Genomic DNA, 22179 nt, shown 5'->3' with positions numbered 1-22179 from the left:
AATTTATGATTAGAACCATTAGTATTTTTTTCAAAAGCCATGAGTAATTTAAGATATTGATCAGATTCACCTTCTACACTATTTGACAAGTCATCTTTATCTTCATGAGTATAATAACTTCTTTTACTGTCAATCCATCTCCTATTACCTTCTGCAGAATCCTTCCCTTTGTCATGGTTGTCTTTATGAGGACATTTAGCAAAATAATGACCATCTCTACCACAAGAAAAATGTTTGAAGGGAAGCTTACCTTTGAACCTTTTGGTGACTAGTTGAACTTTCTTTATAGAGGTCACCTCATCTTCTTCTTATATGTATCCTGATTCCTTTCATTCTTCCTTTTCTTTTCCTTTTGAAGATGCTTTAAATGCAGCTTCTATGATTTCTGTGGGACCTCCTTTCCTCATTTCAAAAGGAGTCAGGATCTCATCAAGTTTAACAATGGTAAGAGTCTGCATATCCTGCTTCTCTTTAATGGAAAATACTTTTGACTGGAACTTAGGAGTTAGAGATATTAAAATTTTCTCAACTAAAGTAGTGTCTGTTATTTCTTCACCTATATTTTTCATGCGATTTACAATCTCATCTATACGTAGAAAGAAACTAGCAATACTTTCATCATTATGCATTCTGCAAGTTTTATATTGAATTATGAGAGTTTGGAGTTTAGTACTTTTTACCTTGGTATCGCCTTCATAGCTTTGAATGATTCTATCCCATATTTCTTTTGCTGTGTTTAGCTGCATAACTTTGACAAATTCAGATTCTGTCAGACTTCCCAATAAAGCATTGATAACTTTCACATTGGTTTCATACGTCTTCTTTTCTATTACATCTGTGGGAACTGCAACTGGATATTAGTAACATCCTTCCACAATTGCCCAAAAATCTACTCAAAGAGACTGAAGATAGGAACTGGTTCTTGTCTTCCAATATATAAAATTATTTTCATTGAAGAGTGGTGGTTTGATAGATGTCAATCCATATTGATTGCTCATCTTAGGAGATCTTCCTTCAAGTAATCAAGCTTCTTTTGAAGGACCTGCTCTAATACCAATTGTTGGGAAAAATACTGAGAGGGGGGGGGGGTGAATCAATATTTTAAAAGTTGTCAATAATAATTATCTTTTCTGACACGTATACGTGACTTGATTGAACCCAACTAGCATATATATATACGACTATTGTAAAAGAAACTAGCGTATGCTCAGTAAACTTGTAAAACAACTAATTCTTTATCTGTTAAACTTTGAATAAAAATTTAAGAGATTTATCAAGTATTTGATAAGCAGTAAATAGGTGTACTAAGAACATAATAAAGTATCACACATAAGTAAACACACATGAACACCAGGATTTAAGGTGGAAACCCAATGTGGGAGAAAACCACCGCTTCTGTCATCTTAGTCATCAATACTTATTAATATCAAAAACTTCTTACATTCTTGTACTAGTGCAGACTCATACCAGTACACATGCACCACACTGTTGAAGGTTAAAACCTTCACTCTTTCTCTAGATCCTACTGGAAGGTAGTTCCAACCCTCAGCAACATTCATTGACCACATTTCATAAATTTTGACACTGGATCCAATATCAACCCTTATGCTCAATCATCACTGTAACACAATCATCAATCTCTGACACACGAAATCATCCAATCATTGAAACCCAAACAATTGATACATAATGAAAACTTACCAATCAAATGGAATAGTCAGGTCACTGTAACTAGTACACATAAAAGAACTTAGAATGTTGCATCAACACACAAAATTAACTGCAACCCTAATCATTCATTTTCCAAAATGTATACACTACTTTTCTTAAGGAAACTAGCGTGTATACACACTTTTCTAGAGAGAAACCGGCGTACATATCTTAATATAATGAAAACTGAAAACTTGACCACAACAATTTCTGAATAAAACACTGAATCATACTCAGATCTACTATAACATTCTGAACCAATCACAGAACTGTCTTTGATCTTCAATCAAAATCACCAAGTAATCTTAACATTCTTCACTAACCAAATTCAACTTCATCATTCAATCAGATCTACTTCAGACATTAGTACTCAACCCAGATCAATATGAGGACATCATTGACAGACAACAGAGAAACAATAGCATTGATCAGGTTGATTAATCATTTATGAACAAAAACCCCTCACTTTATATACATGACTTTGCAGAAGTGAACCCATGTGTATATGCGCTTTTCCTTAAACCAACCACCGTATAGATCTACAAATTTTGACCTAAAATTGTGCAGCTCTCCATAAATTCATAAAGACCCAGATCATAATAATCAGAGATAAAAACATGTGTTAGTACTTAGATCTAGTCAATCCATGAGCCCATCATACAATGAAAAGTCATTTTAGGCCTCATGATCCTGATCCATCATTGTATTCATCGGTGCATAATTATTTTAGATCAATGTGACAATTATGGCCCTTACAATGCAAATATACTTTAGATTGAAGTTTTCATCAAAAACCCTTTCACTTACACACTTAACATTGTGATCTTCACCTCTTTATATAGTTTAGCCCTTATCTAATACCACGGGTCAAAACTACATTAGTGCCGGTGGTAATCTTTGATGGGGTCAATATTCGTTGTCACGCTCATTACTATGGGCCAATACCATGGTACAAAATCCATATGCTACTTTTTTTCACTAAACTCACGTGCATACGTGACTTGGCTTAATAGAACCCGCATATAGTTCTTGAACTTCCAAATTTATCATTTCTCTAAACTGAATCTTCTGAACTGTCATGCATTTATCACATTTGAATTCATTTTGGTATTCTGTTGTATTCACTTTGTCACCTCTGAACCATCATGGATTTTGTCACATCTGTATTCACTCTGGTATTTTGTTGTATTCATTTTGTCACCTCTGAACTGAGCTGTGTATTTTGTTACAAGTGAGTTTCCATCAAGGACAACACATGTATCATAATGCCAACATTTAGCCTGAAGGCCCTTGGTCATAGAAACACACAAAACCATCACAAAATGGTTCCTAGGCACCTTTTTGGACTATAGCCTAGAGGGCTTTGACAACATGAATTATTCTTTTGTGCCCTTGGTCACCCAACTGCAAAGAATTGTGTCCTAGGCTTGCCTTCTTTCCCTAGTGCTCCCTTTAGGATTACGTGTTTGGGAGGGTTTGTAAAACTACACACATTTCCTAATGAAATTCCTAGCGTGATGGCTTGCATCTGCCAATTCTTAGCCAACCCATAGCTCTCTCTCCTTCTCCCTTTTGAAACCTTCCACTTTGGATCACATGTCTTAGTGGGACCTCTGCTACACTTGCAAACTAATTAAATGCTTTCTGGGATGAGTTTTCAATACCACTGCAGTGCCTTCATGTCCCAATGCCTAGTCAACCCCGAGACTTTTCTTGTGCTCCTTTCTAAACCTTCTTGGTTAGCCCTTTGGGGATGCCATCATGTTTATGTCAACAACCCCTAGTGGCAGCTTCTAAGTGGTGACACGTGTCACCCATATTTGGCCCCTTCGACCACTTGAAAACAACAAAAATGCATGCCACATGTCCCCCTATACTAACATCATGATGAAATCATCATACACCAATCAAATCTCATTGACATTATCCTAGAATTATTCCATCCCAAAGCATATGATCTTGTGCTCCTTTACAAACTCTTGTTCTTTTCCTACCATGATTACATGTCTCAGGTGAGCCCCACACTAGTGCAACTCTTCCAATAAATGATTTTGCCTCCTACTCCACTGATATGTGGAATTTCCACCTCCGCCTAGGCATACATCATCCCAGGTCTCAACACTTGCGTGCCTTTTGAACATTCTGGGATACTCTGTTAGGATTGTATAATGTTAGGGTTTCATTATCGACCAATAAAAACACAGTGCAACACAACATTGTTTTCCCATGTCTATCTCAGCCTTTGTTTTAGTAGCTCTACTAATAACTTCACCACATTTACAAACACTTTGAAAATAACTTGCTCCAATTTTGACCCTCCACCATATTTGGAGCTGCTACTTTGACTTTTGAGGCTAGACACCTTTTACTATCAATAATTATGACATGGGAGGAATTTTCTAGACTTCAGCATACTGTTGAAAGATCTTTCAGAGTACAATCCAACTATGTCATTTCCAAGAGCATTTTATCTAATCTTATGAGGAAAAAATACCTTCAAAGACTAACCACCATAGTTATAAGATTTTAGATTCTTAACCCATCCTGCCACTATGATGGTTCTCTACCAAGGAATGCAATAATCATGGAACTACCTCTAAGCTTGACACACCATGCACATCAATACTAGCCCAGTTGGCATTAATGTTATCCTCATTGACATCAATGCCAAGACACTTGCTACCACCAACCATCCTAAAAATTCCATTTATTCAATAATATGTCACCATATAATGTGACTAAGATATGCAATAATGGGATAAGAAAAATCAAGCATTCCAAGATGATAAATTGTAAAATTTCAACAAGGTTTTATTAGACAAGGATATGGAACTAATCATCTAAAAATAGAAAATCATTTTGACAATAATTCAAAAGAAATGAAATATTATTTTCAAAAGTTAACAAGGAAACATCTACCAAACACTTGAATCAAGTATTTTTTCATAGTTCAAGGAGAAAACTATGGATAAAAGTCTCTTGTGTCATTTTTACCACTCATGGTCAAAGCATTGTTCACCTTTTTCACCAAAATCAATGATATTGCTAAGTACTTTCCTTTGAATGTTGTCTTGTGAAACACGACTCTTTTGATCTCCAACTCCTACATAGCACAAAGATCAAAATAATGTTTTCCAAGCCAAGAACTTAACCCCGAACACCCTTCAAAAATTGATAAAAAAACATAAAAAGGGCTACCAATCCTGGTCAGAATTTCCACTTGTGGAAAATTTCTTTTCACATAATATAGAGATATCTCTTCCATTCTCTGAAATGAACCACTTCAATATGTAGAAAAAATTGTTTGTACCAAAGAAAAAATAAAACACAAACCAAGATTGTTTCATAAGTGTGTGAATATCAAATTCTCGCAGTACACAAACATGCAAAGATTGCATGAAATATTCCAACAAAGCTTAGGAGACACTCCCTTGTTCATGGTGGAAATTGTCTAGGGGAAAAGTATTGCCATAATGGGTAATTAAATCATCTTTGAATTTAATTGAATTGTAGATTCTGAAATATTTTTATCATTTGTATTTGATGGACAAGAAAGGGTTCAATTCTTTCACTTCTCTTAAATTTGCAAAATATTCTATAAGTTGCAATCAAAATAAAAATAGCATAGCCTAGTAAAACCTACTCTAACGTTTCCAATTCATAAATATGACACATGAGGTAGTCATCATTCCATTCTTATTCTTCGAATGTTTCCCCAAATTCCCAATGCTTAACATATTGGAAGATAACATGTGCCCTAATTTGTCCCTTGACCATATTTTGAAAGAACCTCAAGGCATAAATTTCCATATGGTGAATTTTGTTGGACATAAGGAAGTCCCATAATTGAATTGACCTTCATATTAGATTCTCCAGACATTGGAGCCTTGTACATCATTCCCATTCTAAGCTGCATTGGAGAGAATATAAAGGGACTTCTATTCTTTTCATACACAGGGTTGAGGATATATGCATTATCTACATGTGTATTGGCATGACAAAACAACACTTAGAACTTATGGTAATCAAACTTCTAAAAATTCAAACCATAGATCAATTAGTTATGAGATGGGATATATATTTTCTTCCCCATTGATCTGTCATATATTCAGGGCTATGTTGAAATTTTTACGGGCCATATTATTTTTTTCATTTTTGTTCTATCAAAACACGTAATACAATTTAGGAGATTGAAATTTAGATAAGACTTTAATTTTCTAGAGGATGTTTTTCAATTTGAGTTTCCATTTTTTAGTTGTCATATTGTTTGTTTCACTTTTTTTATATCACAACACACACATGATTTAACTTAGTATATTAAAATTTAGATAAGACTGTAATTTTCTAGAGAATGTTCTTCAATTTGATTTCTTGTGGGAGGATTCTCAATACACGATGATCAATCATAATTTTGGATTATTTGATCATCGTTAAATTGAAGAAATTATGTGTTAGTAGTGTTGGCATTGATGGCAACACTGAGGCTATAGTAGATTAGAGGGTCACCTATTCAAAGCTTCAAATCACTCATTTCAAATAAGGCTACGACGCTTCTCCACAAATTGATGCTACCAATTTGGATTGTTTGAATGGCCCTGGTGAAGTAAGTCTCACATCAGTGAAACATTGTCTCTATTCAAAGGAAAACGAGAGGGCTAAATAGTATTCATTGAAACGTTTGCAGTGTATACCAAAGTTGTGAGTCTTTTCAAAGAATATTCTATTAGTAAACATGGGCTCTATTTTGAAGAACAATGTGGTTTAATGTACAACATGGCATGTACTACTAAAATATGTGGTCAAGAGGACACTTCTATTAGGAAACTAAGACATTTGATGCAAATAAATGCAATCTCCTCTTCTGAGTTGGTTCAGGATTCAAAGTTTAAAACCTTAAGAAACAATTATTGGTCCATATCACCTGTGCGACAAGTCTTAGAAGCATTTGAATTAGATGTACTATAAATTGTCCAGGTAGCAGAGATCACATCAAATTGAAATGTTAGACAAAGTTGTCTCATTCATTGTACTTGTGTATATAGCTAAGAACTTCCAAGGAATCCTTTAGACAATTAACATGTTTTCTATATCAATTGGTATATTCACAGTATATTTATTGGGGATTGTCAATTTTTTATTTTGGCATGAAATTGTTAAATGATATCAGTGTGTTGTATATCAACCAAGTGAATCTCTTCCAATTCATTCAACTGATTTAGGAAATGTTTCTATGTTGTAGCCATGTCCAAATTCACCTCCAAAGTAGTTTTGAGTGTCTTTATTTCAAACTTATCGAAAACACAGGATTATTACCATACACAAGATCATAGGGAGAAAGGCATGCAGTATTCCACCAAGTATTTCTATAAGCCCATAGCCACTGGAGAAGTATTTTAGCCCAATCTCAACAATGACTTACGATAGTCTTCATAAGAATCGCCTCGAGCACTTTATTAGTACTCTCCACTTGTCCATTAGCCAGTGGATGATAAGGTGAAGTAGCTTATTGATGAATATTATATTTCTTAACAAGGTTCTATTTCAGCTAAGAAGTGAAATGTGGCCCTACATATGTAACTATGTCTCTTGCACTCCGTAATGAATGGATATGTCTTTAAACATAAAGTATATAAAAAAATGTTCAATAACTTTGGTAAGTGCCTTATATTCAACCCATTTGGTGATGTTATATGTGTAGACTAAAATGTAATAATTTTTCTAAGACAGGGGATTAATAGGTCCAACAAAATCTAAGGCCCATATCTCAAAATGTTTTATCACCATTTGAGGGAATTGTGTTATTTCATCCAGTCGAATAGGTTGGACCATCCTCTAGCAGTTGTCACACCCTTGCACATAATTTCTTGCATCCTAAAATATGGTAGGCCAAAAATATCCTATCTAAAGCACCTTGTGACTTTTTCACCTATCAATGAAGGGTCCTCCATAAGGCTCATCATGATAAGCCTTTAAAATGTCATGGAATTTCTCTTCCCTTACACACTTCCTGGTTTGATGATATAGGCTAGTATGAAAGAGATAACCATCCAAAAAAAATATTAGGCACTCTGTTGAATGATTTTTCATTTCTCCCGAGGATAAATGTGGTGTGGAAGTTTCCTTGTAGTCAGATAATTAGTAATATCTACATGCCACGGTGAGTAAGTGGAAACCATAGAAAGATATTCATCTAGGAAAAAATCCTTAACAAGAATATTATATTCATTGTTAGGTAGTCTAGAAAGGAAAACAACAACAACAATATCCTTTTTCGTCTTTTCTACAATGTTGATATCAAATTCTTGTAGTAATAATAACCATCTAGTAAGTCTACCATTAGTAATTTTTCTGTTCATTAAAAATAAAATAGCAGACTGATCAGTATGTACAAAAACTTGATAGCCTATAATCTAATGCCTAGATTTGTTGATAGCATGTACAAGAACAAGAAATTCCTTCTAAGTTACTATACAATTTAATTATGCAAGAATCAAGTTCTAGGCAAGGTTGGAAAAAAACCTTTGGTTGTATCAAAGGAATTTGTGGATATGTGGAATGAAAAATTCCAATTTCGTCCTTGTAAGATAGGATTTGTTGTTACACACCTCTTAATATATGTAAAAACATTTTTACACTTTTTAGTCCATATGAATTTTTTATCTTTTCAAACTAGGGCAAACAATATAGATGTAACTTTAGCAAAATTGTCTATAAAATTCCTATAATAACCTAAATTCCCTAATAAGCTACATACCTCTTTATGTGTCTTAGGAGTAGGAACCCTTAAAATTACCTCAATATTTGCTAGATTGACGCGTATACCTACAACAAAGAGATAATGTCCTAGAACAATCCCTGTGTTCATCGTCATATGGCACTTTTAAGTGTTGAGAGAGAGATGAGTCTATATATAATGTTCAAGAATGTTCTTAAGATTATTTAAAGCTTCATAAGACCCATCGTTATGTGGTGTGAAATCATCCATGAAAAATTCCATGTAAACGTTAACTAAATTAGAAAATATACCCAACCTAGTTCATTGGAAGGTTGTTTGTGCATTACAAAGTCCAAAAGGAAGGAACCTATAGGTAAATGTACTGCAAGGGTAGGTGAAGGTGGTCGTACCGTATTCATCAAGGCCAATTTGGATATGATTATCATCACCAAACTCATTAAGAAATGAAAAAAAAGCTTTTACTACAGAAGGTATTAATGATTTGATCAATAAAAGGAAATGGAAAATTGTCCTTTTGAGTGGCTTTGTAAATATCCATATAGAAATATTCTCCACTTGCAATCTGCCTTAGGCACACCAACAAGTGGAGATACCCATTTTCTACTGGAAATTGGATAGATGGAATTTTCGTTTAACAATTTTTGAAGTTCCTCCTTAACAACATCTCTCAAGGATGGGTTCATTTTTGTTGAGGCTGTTGAACATGATGGATACCTATTTTAAATAGATATGATGGGTACATAAACCAGGGTGAATACGGTTCATGCCATCATATTCCCTTGTACCATATTATACATATAAGGTACGCATTTTCAAGTTTTTTATTCTATAACACAAGCTTTTACCTGAAAGTTATATATGGTATGTGTTAACTTCTTATCTAATGTTACTAATTGTGTCTACAAAACTTGGAAGACTTCTCCTTAGGGAATTTTTATGGTTGATCCGCTCTGACAGGTATTGATTCTCGAAACTAGCATATAGGTTAGGTTTTTCACCTACATTGTACATTTATCAGTTTCCTTTTCCATTTTGGCCTTAGGATCGACCCCACCAAGATATGACATAGAACCCTTTCATTTCTTAGAAGTGTCATAACCTATGTGGTAGAGCCTACCTTATCATGGGCAACCTAGATAGTACCTTGTTGTCACTTGGCACCCATGTTGAACTTTTTTTCGTAGGCTTGGGAGTCCACTTTTATCCCACCATGACTTTTGCGATGAATATTCATTTCCTTCTTCTTCACTATCTTTTCGGCTTTATAACCTAGAGGCTCCCACATGTTGAGTTGTACTACTGGATTTCATGTTGACTATTTGTACATTTTAGCCTTAAGCCGACTTCACTTGGACTCGTGTATAAGCCACTTTTTGACCATGTGTTTCTGCAAAATCAACCTTGAAATCACTTAGCTTCTGCAACTTGACACCTTATGCCCATGGAAAGAACATTCCTTTAAGTATCATTGACCAGTTTCGTCACCCTACATTGAGCGTAGGAATGTTCCCCTCCCAGGAACTAGTGCATCTGTATTTTGACACTCATTCTTTCCCCTGTACCATAGGCATTGTTTTATTCTTTTTCAGGCTTTCTAAACATGAAAAAGACAAAAACATCATATATTACAAAAAGAGCAGGAACGGGACTTTACTTCCATAATTGATGGAAGAAAGAGTTTGTTGTGTCTCCATTGAACAAATCACTCAAATCAAGTATTTCCTCCATCAGGATGGGCTTTAGCTTGACTTAGGAGAGTCATAACCTTGTCATTGAGTCAATACTCCTCCAGTTAGTTATCTCTTCCAATAATATGGAGAGTTTGTTTATGCCTCATGCATGACAAAATTATACAAAGTTATCATATGTTTCCATACAGTCACATTTGAGTCTTGATTTTGTTCAAGGGATGTAAACCTGATTCGAACTTTTTGCGATGTCTATTGACTCATTTCCAGTCGGCCATACCCGGTCTGTCAAAGTTATGTTCAATATCACATTAACTATTTGGATCTTTTCTCATGCTAGTTAAGGTCTCCATTAACTTCCTTCTGGTGGGTCTCCTCTTATCGACTTCAACAAATTTCTCTTAGAGTAGGCCTAGAGCCGCACCCTGGCCCTTTTTATATCATTAATAGGTATCCTTGTGCTCAGCATTGATTAGTATCATGGGTCTTTGATTGAGTGGTTTCCCTTTTGTTCTACGCCAAATTACATTATCGCACATTGGGATTCATGCAGTACCTTTGATTCCATTTGACCCTATTTATGGATGCCTCGCCTCTGTGTCAACTTTCATTACTGGTTGGTTCAGGTGGGTTCTGTCACGCATTAGCCACATCTTGTGTACATCGGAAATGTGCTTTAGTATGGTTACTTGATCTTTCTTCATCTAATTCCTTACAAATTATTGGCCTACGTGTTATACTTGCGCTGGATTGATGTGGGATGCCTTAATGCCTTCCTTCCAACAAATATTTTTCCATCAACTCCAACTCATTGCTCTAGGAATAAGGTCTAAAGTCCTTTTTCTGTACCTTAGGGTTTGTAGTCATTAGTGGTAGACTCCTTCGTTATCGACAATGAGAATACATCAATGTCTCCTGATTGATAGATTGTCTCAAGGGTTCAACTTCAACTCATTTATTCGCACTTGTTAGATTATACTGGGGTTCCATGACTCTCATCATCATTATCGGTGAGTTTCTCACATTTGTTAATGGTATACATCAATGACCAATAATCAAATGATTTCTCACGTGGTCGACTTCAGCTCATTTATTCCCATAGTGTAGAAATGTACCATGGAGATCGGTGAATACCCTGGGTTGCATCAACATTTCTTGGTTCACTTGTCAATTTCCCCTGTTTTCTATGAGTGACACCATCCACCTTATATGTTGCAGTTCACCACAGCAATATCTTATATGTTGGCAGAGAAGTTGCATGCAATACCATTATTCCACTTTTTGACTTGGTACTTTGAGGATCAGTTATGTGACTTCAGTGATCAAATACCTACTTCAACATCATTGATCAGTTTTTATATGTGTGATATTATGACATGGCCTTTATATGTACTTTTGTGGCAATGATCAAATGATCCACTATGTATTTCTCAGTTTCCTTCTTACTTGTATATATATTAGATCCACTCTACACTTGATATGTAGTGATGCTTTACTATCTCTAAGCATGCGTATGCCCACCTCAGACACGAACTTTCTTTCTTATCTCTTCCAATGGTTTCTTAGGCTAGAATATGGTGATATCCTCCCAAGTCCTCACATGATTCTTTCTATACACTTAATACATTTTGGCCATCATGTGCCCCTTCTAACATCATATATTAGTGGGCATCTATTATAACATCATTTATCACCTTTGTATACTTTATTCTCTAAGTCATGGCCTTGGGCAACCCTTTCCCTTCAAACTTGGTCCTTCTACTAAAAGAACATTATTTTGAATTCCACATGCAGGTTCATATATCCAACCCGTGTACACACTCGAGTTTACCTACACCCAACCCAAGTATATAATTTGAAATGTTAAAAAAATATAATTTAAATTCCATACGTGACTTTTCCCTTCAAAAAGCGTGTGCACACGCAGGTCCAGCTATACCCAACCCGCATATATGACTTAAAATATGAAAAAAAACATAAAATCTCTACTTTTTGGGCGAGGTTTACAGGTTACACTGGAAGCCTACCTACAGGAGCCCGTGGCCTAACTATATCCCAACTGAAAAAACAAATTTTCAGTGATATAAATACACCTCATGGGAAGGCCTTAGGGTAGAGAAGGATAGGATATTGACACTATATCCAATTAGTCCCTAATCAAGTCTTTTATCCCTGTGCCTCCTGCACTCCCAGATATAGGAAACCCTCGTTTCCTCATAGAGATGTCCATCTCCTTTATATGGCATCCATGTGTATGCATTTGAAAGAGTATTGTTAAGGCTTGGGCTAGATGGTTGTTGGCTTGAGGAGGAATGACCTAAGTTTGGAGTTAATTAGCCAAACAAATACCTACACTACTGGCCCTTTCGGCAACAGCCCGCAGAGCGCAGACTGAGGTCTCACCCGAAGCAGTATGGGGGGATGTTGGAACCAAGTTTCCACATCCTGGAGATGTCTGAGGGGTCGATTTAGTCCAACTGTGAGTAGATTTGTGCACTATCCTAACCTGCAAGACCTTCGCGATCTATTATAATCGCCTTCGTGCAGCCCTCATGAGGGGCTGAGGTGGTTTCGTGCTGCCTAAGCAATGATCTATGCTAATTCCCCAAGTTACACCACAGATCTTACTTATTGTTATACAACAAATTGACCCCCTCATCAACTCAGAGGGGAAAGACATGATGGCTGAAGCAAAGACGAAGATCACATGCCTTGTTTCCACACTAACATTGGCTATGCACTGACAACCTGCTTTATAAAGCTTCTCTGCAAGCCTAAGGGTGCGTTAGTGACCCAACTAACTCTAGTTTCTAGTTCGGAAACAATGTTAGTGGACCCTAATGAAGTTCTAAGGGTCAAAGGAGCGAATTGACTCATAAATATCTAGATATTTACTCCTAGATCTACTCAAGAAAAGCAAGGAAACATCTCAAGTTCGACCAATTTGGGGGATTTCTAATCCTAGTGAAGGAGGCAAATGGGAAAGAGCTGAAAAGCATGGCAACTTCATTGCTTTTACCCTAAGGAAATCATGGAGGAACTTGGCAACCCTAACTCAATTGCTACATAAGCAAAGCTAGGGCTATGGTGATAGGGTCAGATCATTTGAAAGGATAGCATACTTGATTGTTGAGCATTAACTCAAATCATAAGAAGTTGGTAAGAAGAGAGAGAGAGAGAGAGAAGCTGGAGGGGTAAGGGAAGGTTGATGCAATATATGGTTGTAATCACTCTTCCGACATTAATATAGAACTGCAGTTGTATTGTCTACTCCGTGGTGTTTGTACTATCATTCATTCATTTGTTTGTCCAATACCTTTTAGCATGAGTAGCTTAGTTATGTGTAAGTAGATGTTCTTTTATGTATTCATGTATTAGTTATCAGAGTTGTATGTTGTGATTATGCTTGTCTCTTCTATGTGCAGGACTTGATCTGGAGCCGGCTCAGGGGACTTCCACCTAGTTGCATTGCATTCTCCAGCAAATCTACACAGAGGCTTGAGGTAATCTATTTGTCCTACTTTGATAGTTAGTTATTGTTTATGAACATGCATTTAACTTTGCGATAGTTGCAGATAATCTTACAGTCTGCCAAAGGTCCCAGGAAGACTTTGAGGGTATCTTCATTCTCCATACACTATGCATTTTATCCTATAGCAGAATTTTCAACTCTGCTGGGGACTATACATCTAGTTCTCGGTTTACCCAGACAGTTCTCAGTTTACTCCTCCTTATAAGACCTCCCTATACTTCTGCATTCCCTTTCTAACCAACTAAAGCCTTGTTGGATCCTGCTTATGCATATTCATCATTGAATATGATCCAAGAAGCCCTGTTTTGAACTGTTTTCCCACACTAACACAGGTTAGTAGACTACAAAGTGCTTTATAAATCACTATGTCTGCACACACAGAGCGTTTTTGGACCCAGTAACTCTCTGTGGCCACTGTTACAAAGCGTTAGTCTCCCAAAATCTTGATTTCCAGCTGTGTCTGTAAACCCAAGGGGATAGGAAGCCTATTCATGCACTGAAAGAAGATTTGCTACTGCATTTTGATAGCAAGATAGGTGTCTTGAAAGAATTTTTTTTTAGGAAATAAGGAGTTTTCTCTTTCTTGAAAAAGTTTTTATCAAAGAAAAAAATCATCAATTCTTTTATTCATTCTTCTGTTTAGCTGGTTAAAAGCCGATTTATTTTGGTTTTAAGTAGTTGTTAGGAAAGCATTGGAAATATTTCCGTTGGTTATGCATGTGTTATAATGACTGTGATGCATGGAACAAATATGAATATGTGAAAGACTCTCACATGTAGAATACACCTTGTTTTCATCGAATTGAATATTTTTTAGAGCATTGTCTTGTGCATGATTTTTGAGTCAAAGTCCCATCACATTTCATACGTCAACTCCCCTACTGAAGACAATAAAAAGTACACATAAAATTTACCTAAAATCAATCAGTAACTCTTTATTGAGCAAACAAACATTAGTTCAGGCTAGGATCTTGGGATAGGTAGTGTGAGTAAACTGCCTAAGATCGAAAACCCAAACTAGTGTCATTAAAGGAGAGAAAATTCCTACTGCACTCACACTATCAGGACCACTCCAGTCAAAGCGGAGCTAAATACGAGACAACATCAGATTGTAAGTGAACATAGCCCACCTTCACTTGCAAATCCTTTGGGTATCCTGTGTATTGTGGATCCCTTCAGGGATTTCGGAGCTTAGTTGAGGGCTCAGGTATCCTGCCCACACAGCATACTGTCTGTGACTATGTCCCCCCTAGTAGTGTCTGTGATCTGAGGTATCCTTAGTGGCCAAGCTTTTAGGGACTTACACAAGGTGACTGGGGTGGGCTGCCCTGGTACCTGACACAGACGGACCTACTTTGTCTTCAGTTTTTGGGAGGGTGCTCGTCTTCACGAGAGTACTTGGCCCCTCAATCTAAGGTTCGGGCGAAGCTCTAGAGTAATCGTAACTGTACATTTGGCCAACCCTCTCTGTTATTCATTGTGATATTGGGTTTCATCTCCAGTGATCAGTGCTTATTAGATAGGGTCATTTCCCTCTATTTGTTGATTGATCAACTTAGTGTATTTTTTATATTTTTTAGGTACCCATGTGCTATCATTGAGACTTTAACAAATATCATGATAAAATTTATTGATAAAAATTAACGGTCATCGTGGCTACTTCTAGCCCCTGTCGTCAATCTAGACGATTGTTAGGACGTCCTCCACTCATTGTTGAAGATTCGCCGAGCTTCAGGGAACCGAATTCCCCATCTTTAGGGAATCAGTCTCCTAGATCTCACACGGAATCTGTTTGGACAACTGACGATTCAAGTTTTCTGAAGGATTTCTTTACCAAAGGATTTCTTCCTCACTTTAACCCTTCGCTTACGAATCCGTTGGACCCACTCTTGGTTCTAGTGGCACCTATACTCCCTGTTTCTATAGGTGGAACATTTCCATCCATCCCATCGACGACTAATGGGTCGTGGAACTTTGTGGACACTTTTGGTTCTCCACCACTTCCCCATTCGACAGTCACCACCACACTATTGATGGCAAACCCCGCTATCCCATTTGTCCTAGGTACAAACACTCACATGACACCCTCCACGAGTGGAACCCAGCGAATGCCATGTTCCACCCCTTTAGTGTCAAACTGTATACCTTCAACAAGTGATACATAAAGTGCTCCATATAACGCCCAATATAGCACTATTAGTGCAGTTCCTATCCACCAACAATATGGTTGGTAGCCATTGTATAGTTCAATCCCCTAGATTCAAGTATCTGGGGGCATTCCCAATATGCACATACCAGTCGAGAACGCAACAATTCCCCCTCCATTATTAGGCATGCATGGCTAGTCATTGATTGACAAGAGTGTTCCTTATGTCAATCAAGGACATATGGTTAGTTCTATGGCAAGCAAGAATCCTCAAGGAGGTCCCAACCAATCCATGGGGGCACCCTACTCACAAATTCAAATGAGTCAAGGGGTCACTCCTTATCCTGGGGGCAATTCTATACCCCAACATCAGATTCCCCATGGAAACCCACACTACAACACCATACCCCAATGCAACTACTATACCACACAGCCTATGTATAATATTGGGACTCAAATGATGGGAGGACCGCAAGGTTCCTCAAGTCATATGTCATTGCCTTGGTCCAAGTCGAGGGCACCACAAACTTTTCCTTTATTGGCAACTTTGGATATCCCAGACTTGTACAAACTTACAAATGACCCCATCTACCACAACTTACTTTGGCCACCGATCCCGCAAAAGATACCAACAGACATCCCCAAGTTCAAAGGGAAACAAGGGGAGGATCTGGGCACTCACATCACCACCTATCATCTTTGATGTGTTTCCAACTCCATGGTGGACGATAGTGTCCGGTTACATCTTTTTCCCCGCACCCTCATTGGCAACACAGCTAAGTGGTACATTGAGTTACCATGCACGTCAGTAAATACCTTCGATGCTCTAGTGATGGAATTCCTAAAGCACTTCTAGTTACCCATCCGCTATGAGACTAGGATAAAGCTCCTCACTTCACTATGTCAGGATACCGCCACCCACATCTCTGATCATATACATGAATGGAGATGTAGGTGGAGGTTAGTCAAAGCTCCCCTCCCAGACTATCTCTTAGTGGACTGGTTCTGCAAGTCCCTACTCCTGCAAATCACTAAAGATGTCACTTTAGGTGGTGTGGCCATAGAAGACCAATCCATACGTCATGCCCAACACTTAGATCTAATATATTCACAGTCTGGCACTCTTTACAACCTAATCCCCAATGCCCCTTGTAACTCCAATGTTTTCGCTACTCAGCAACCCGGAGCGCATGCCGATGGGATTATCAGCGCAACCTCTGGGGCTGCTGTAAAACAAATCATCGGCCACATTGCCCAGATGTTAGTGGACCCCTCTACCAAATCGACTGCTCTTCCTACCACCACGATAAACTCTGTGCAGCCTACGCAAAAACCCGATGGTAAGAACAAGAAGAATAAGAAAAAGACTGCTCCTTCTGAGGAGCAGTCAACAAAGCAGCAAAACCCAAAACAAAAGGCCACTGCGCCTCTTGACAGTGGAAAGGATAAACCCGCTAGATTCCCTTGCAAAATCTGTGCTGAAGACCACATGACCTATCGCTGCCTGCGTCTTCAAGAATCCACAGAATACATTGCTAAAAAGAATAATGGTAGGACCCCCACTGTCCTTAATAATCCTTTCCCCGCTCAGCAATAGAAAAACCTTTTTGCAAACCAACCACAACCCCCACAGGGAGATAATGGTGATTCGCAACATCCTTGAGCTGGTGAAGGATCTTCTACTGTTTACACCTTTGAAATGGTAGATCTACAAACAAGAGCCAAATCCTATGGAGCTCCTGTCGCTCATGCAGAAGAACCTTCCTCAAGTCAAAACCCACCGCAGCCCAATGATTTTCATATCAAAAGGCTGGTTACTGACCTTGTAATTTGCCCCCCCAAAGGGGTACTTCGATGCATAATGCACAATACATCTACATGTGCCGCCCAAAACTATAGCATTGTAGAAGACTTGGCGCAAGCAACGTCTGCTATGTTGGTGCTCGATGTATCACAAACATGCCCAACACAAAGGAAAGATTTTGTTTCGGCTATTGGTGGTATCGACCCATAGGATTCCATGCTTGCAGTTTTCGACATGGAAAAGTGTAAACCTCCCCTTTCCCACCAACTTGCATTTCAAGTGCAAATTTTTTCGAAAGGTAAAGGTATACACAGAACTGTCATCGACGAAGGTGCTTCTACCTGCATCATGTCAGCTTCATGTTGGCTCGCTCTGGGTTCTCCAACCCTATCCCCACTGTCGAATTCCCTTAAAGCTTTCGACGACCACACTTTCATCCCAAAAGGTTACCTAGCTAGCTACCCCATCACTTTGTATGGGAAAATGGTAACGGTGGACATAGAAGTCGTAGATAAAAAACTCGACTATAATCTCTTGCTGGGTCACAGTTGGACATATGCCATGACGGCCATCGTATCTACTGTCTTTCGCATCATCCTATTTCCATTGGATGGAAAGGTAGTTACAGTAGATCAGTTGTCTTTCTGCACCCCTGATTACTCCCCGTTACCAAGTGGCTCTATACCCCTAGTAGGTGGTGTACCTGACTCTTACGTTAGTATCGGTACCGATCTACTGAAGGCTTCTTCCCTCACAGGTTGTTTCCCTCTTCAGCCGCCCAAGGTTTCACAGACGGTCAACATGCTTTCATCTATTCCTCATGAACAAATCGATCCATGGATCCTACTGGCTCCTTCAGACATTGACATATACGGGGAACAAATGCTGTTGTCACCAGCTGAATTAGCCTACCAAGCCATTCAATCTGCATCTGCATCTCCAGTCACTTTGGTTACGGCCAATGATACCACTTCCCCTCCATAAACGCTCCTTCTTTCGATCCACTCAATCAAGTCTTACCTACAGACGAAGCTATTCGAGAAATCATGAGTTTAGAAGAGTGACCTTGGGAGGATTCGCACCATTGTGTTTCGGATATTGATTCAGACACGATTCATCTTCAAATCCTATCCCTTGACATACCAAAAATCGTTTCCTCACCCTATACAACCATCCAAACTTTGGAGGCGGAAGGAAACATGGGCAATATTTCAAAGACATTTCTCATTGATATTTCTGTCAAGACAGGCATCGTGGAAAACATCCATATTGGAGCAGATTGCAATCCTGAGGAAATTGCAAGCTTCACCTGCCTTTTTAAGGAATTCTGTGATGTATTCGCCTGGTCTTATGAGGAAATTCCTGGCATAGATTTGTCTATTGTTGAGCATGAGATCAAGCTTTACAACAATGCAAAACCTGTCCATCAAAGACTTCAACTGGTCCATCCCCGCAAAACGGCAACCATAAAAAACGAAGTAGAAAAATTGTTACATGTTGGTTTCATCTATCCTGTTCCTTTAACGGAATGGGTTTCCAATCTAGTTCTGTCTGTCAAAAAACAAAACCATCCACGTATGTGTCGACTACTGAGACTTGAATGCCATGTGTCCAAAGGATAATTATTTGACACCGTTCATCGATCAAATAATCGACGACTGCGCCAGTTTTGAATCATTTTCATTCATGGATGGATTCTCAAGTTACAACCAGATTGCTATAAAACCCAAAGACCATCATAAAACTGCCTTCGTCTGCCCATGGGGCATCTTTTCCTATCGAAAAAACTCCCATTCGGTTTAAAGAATACTGGAGCAACTTTTCAAAGAGCCATGGACTATGCATTTCACGATATCAATCATATCATTCAAGCTTACTTGGATGACCTTCCACCCCATTCCAAGCAACGAACACAACACCTAAACCATTTAAGAGCAATCTTTCTAAGGTGTCGGTTTTACAACATCCGCGTCAATCCGCATAAATGTGTTTTCTTCGTCGAGTATGGACAGTTACTTGGATTCATTGTCTCCAAGTACATGATTAGGGTTGATCCCAATAAGGTAAAGGCAATTACTCAATTGCCTGAACCACAATCCATTCTACAACTCCAATGTTTGCAAGGGAAAGCAAACTTTTTACGATAGTTCATTGTAAATTATGCTGAATTGATGAAAGAATTCATGCACCTACTTAAGAAGGGAGTTCGTATCTGTGGGATGATCAAGCTCAATGATATTTTGATGCCTTGAAGAAGGTGCTTATATCAGCCCCACTCCTTAGCGCTCCTGACTATAGCCGCGACTTTCTTCTATACCTGCCAACCTCGCCATCCTCTCTTGGAATGGTCTTGGTTCAAACTCATGAGGACTAGAGTGAACATGTGATCTATTATCTGTCCAAAGGCTTGGCTAGGCCCAAACTCAGATATTCACATGTGGAGAAGCTATCATTGGCAATCGTCTTTGTTGTCAACCGATTCCGACACTACACACTACTGCGACAGACTACTGTCATTTCCTTGGGGAATCCCATGAGATATATTTTGTCTCGTCAAGTAATTGGAGGAAAATATTCAAAATGGATCATGACCCTCCAACAATTTGATCTGGTGTTCACAGCTGCCAAGGCGAAGAACTCCTTTGTCTTTGCTGAACTTTTGTCGGAACTTCCCATCGTTGATCCGAATGAGATAGCCCACGATCCTCTCCCGGATGAGGCTATCTATCTTATTGACACCACAGACCCTTGGTACGGGGACATTCTTGTCTACCTCCAAGCACAACGGTTCCACCCCGAACTATTGACAGGCGACCATCATCGCATCCACCACCAAGCACGATACTATCTAGTGATTAACGATACATTATATTGTCGCGGTGCGGATACAGTTCTTCGGCGTTGCCTCACTCATGAAGAGGTGGAACACATTTTAAATGACTGCCATGTTGGGGCATGTGGCGGTCATCTTTCTGGCATATCTACTGCATAGAAAATCTTGCACGTAGGCTATTACTGGCCAACCTTGTTCAAAGATTGTGTCAAGGCCATCCGGCAATGCCATCCTTGTCAAGTATTCACAAAGAAAATGTGTGCTCCTCCGGCCCTACTGCACCCGGTGATCTCCGTTGGCCCCTTTGCCAAATGGGGGATAGACTTCGTAACCTGCAATCCCGTTTCCTCTGCTGGACACAACTATATCATAGTAGCTGTGGACTATTTCACGAAATGGGCCGAAGCCCTTCCCACCTACAGAGCCGATGGAGAAACTGTGGCGCTATTCCTATTCAATCAGGTTATTTGTCATTTTGGTGTACCCCGAGGAAGAAGGAAGAAGAGGCCGAAAAGCAGAGACAAGCAGAAGAAGTTGTGAAGAAAAATCATGAGGAACAACAAAGATAGAAATAGGAACTGAAGAACATGGAGGAAGAGCTAGAAAGGCAACGAGCACTAGCAGAAAGAGAAAAGAGGAAACAGGAGGAGGAGCTTAGGGAAAACAGGGAGAAGGAAGTTGTAGTAAATGAACAAGGAGAGACAAGCAGGTGGTCGATCAAGCTCAGGACAAAGTGAGCTTCCTCCTTTGGATGTATCTCCGTTACTCCCCCATTGGTGGACCCCTGCCCCTCCAAGAACTAGGCATCTTGGAAGATCAAGATGAAGAGGTTCTAGATATGACTAAAATCACATTTGATGAAGTAAACCTCAAAATTATACAGGAGAGGAAGAGATCCTGTAGCCGAAACCAATGACCATTGTCGGTAACTACGACAATGGATATCGTGCCAAATATCACGTAAAACCCTCAAATTAACGTCGCTACTTGGTTTTCATCAAGATCAATCATCCTCCTACTACCCCCAAGCTAATGGTCAAGTAGAAGCTGTCAATGGTGTCTTAAAAACCATGATTCGTAGGTTGGTAGGAAATCATAAAACCAATTGGCACCAAATTTTATATTCAGCACTATGGGCATACTAACTTCAGTAAAAACTACCACGATCTTTACACCTTTTCAACTCGCTTACATCCTAGAAGCAGTTTTACCCATCGAGTGTCAGATCCCTTCCCTGCAAATAGTCGTTGAACTCCTACCTGACACTATGTCAAGAATAACCCTTACTATACCTTAATCAATTGAACGAAACCTGTCGAGATGCCAAATTGGCAATCGAGGCTCACAAGCACCAGGTAAAAACCCAATACGACAAAAAGGTCAAGCCTCGTTCTTACCAAGAGGGCGATATTGTTTTTCTCTATGATAAAAAACATGACCTCTTGGGGGTAGGAACACTTCAACCCTTATGGCTAGGTCCCTATGTCGTTAAGAAAGTCCTCTTAAAAGGGGCATATGAACTACAAGACTGGGAAGGAGTCCCACTCGTGGAGCTTAGAAATTGGCTCTATCTGAAAAAGTATTATGCCTAGTATTGCACTAGGAATGTGCTTTGTAATTTTATGTATTCATAAGTTTTGCTTCCATTTTTGGTGTGATTGGATTGTTTTGATATTTATTGGAGTACTTGTCTCATACATTCTTCTCGCAATGCAGATTTATTCGTTACC

This window comes from Pinus tabuliformis, chromosome 8 (genome assembly GCF_031772625.1).
Source record: "Pinus tabuliformis cultivar Carrire ecotype Pingquan chromosome 8, CPIR1, whole genome shotgun sequence".
Classification (NCBI taxonomy): Eukaryota; Viridiplantae; Streptophyta; class Pinopsida; order Pinales; family Pinaceae; genus Pinus; species Pinus tabuliformis.
Note: the sequence above shows the minus strand (reverse complement) of the source record.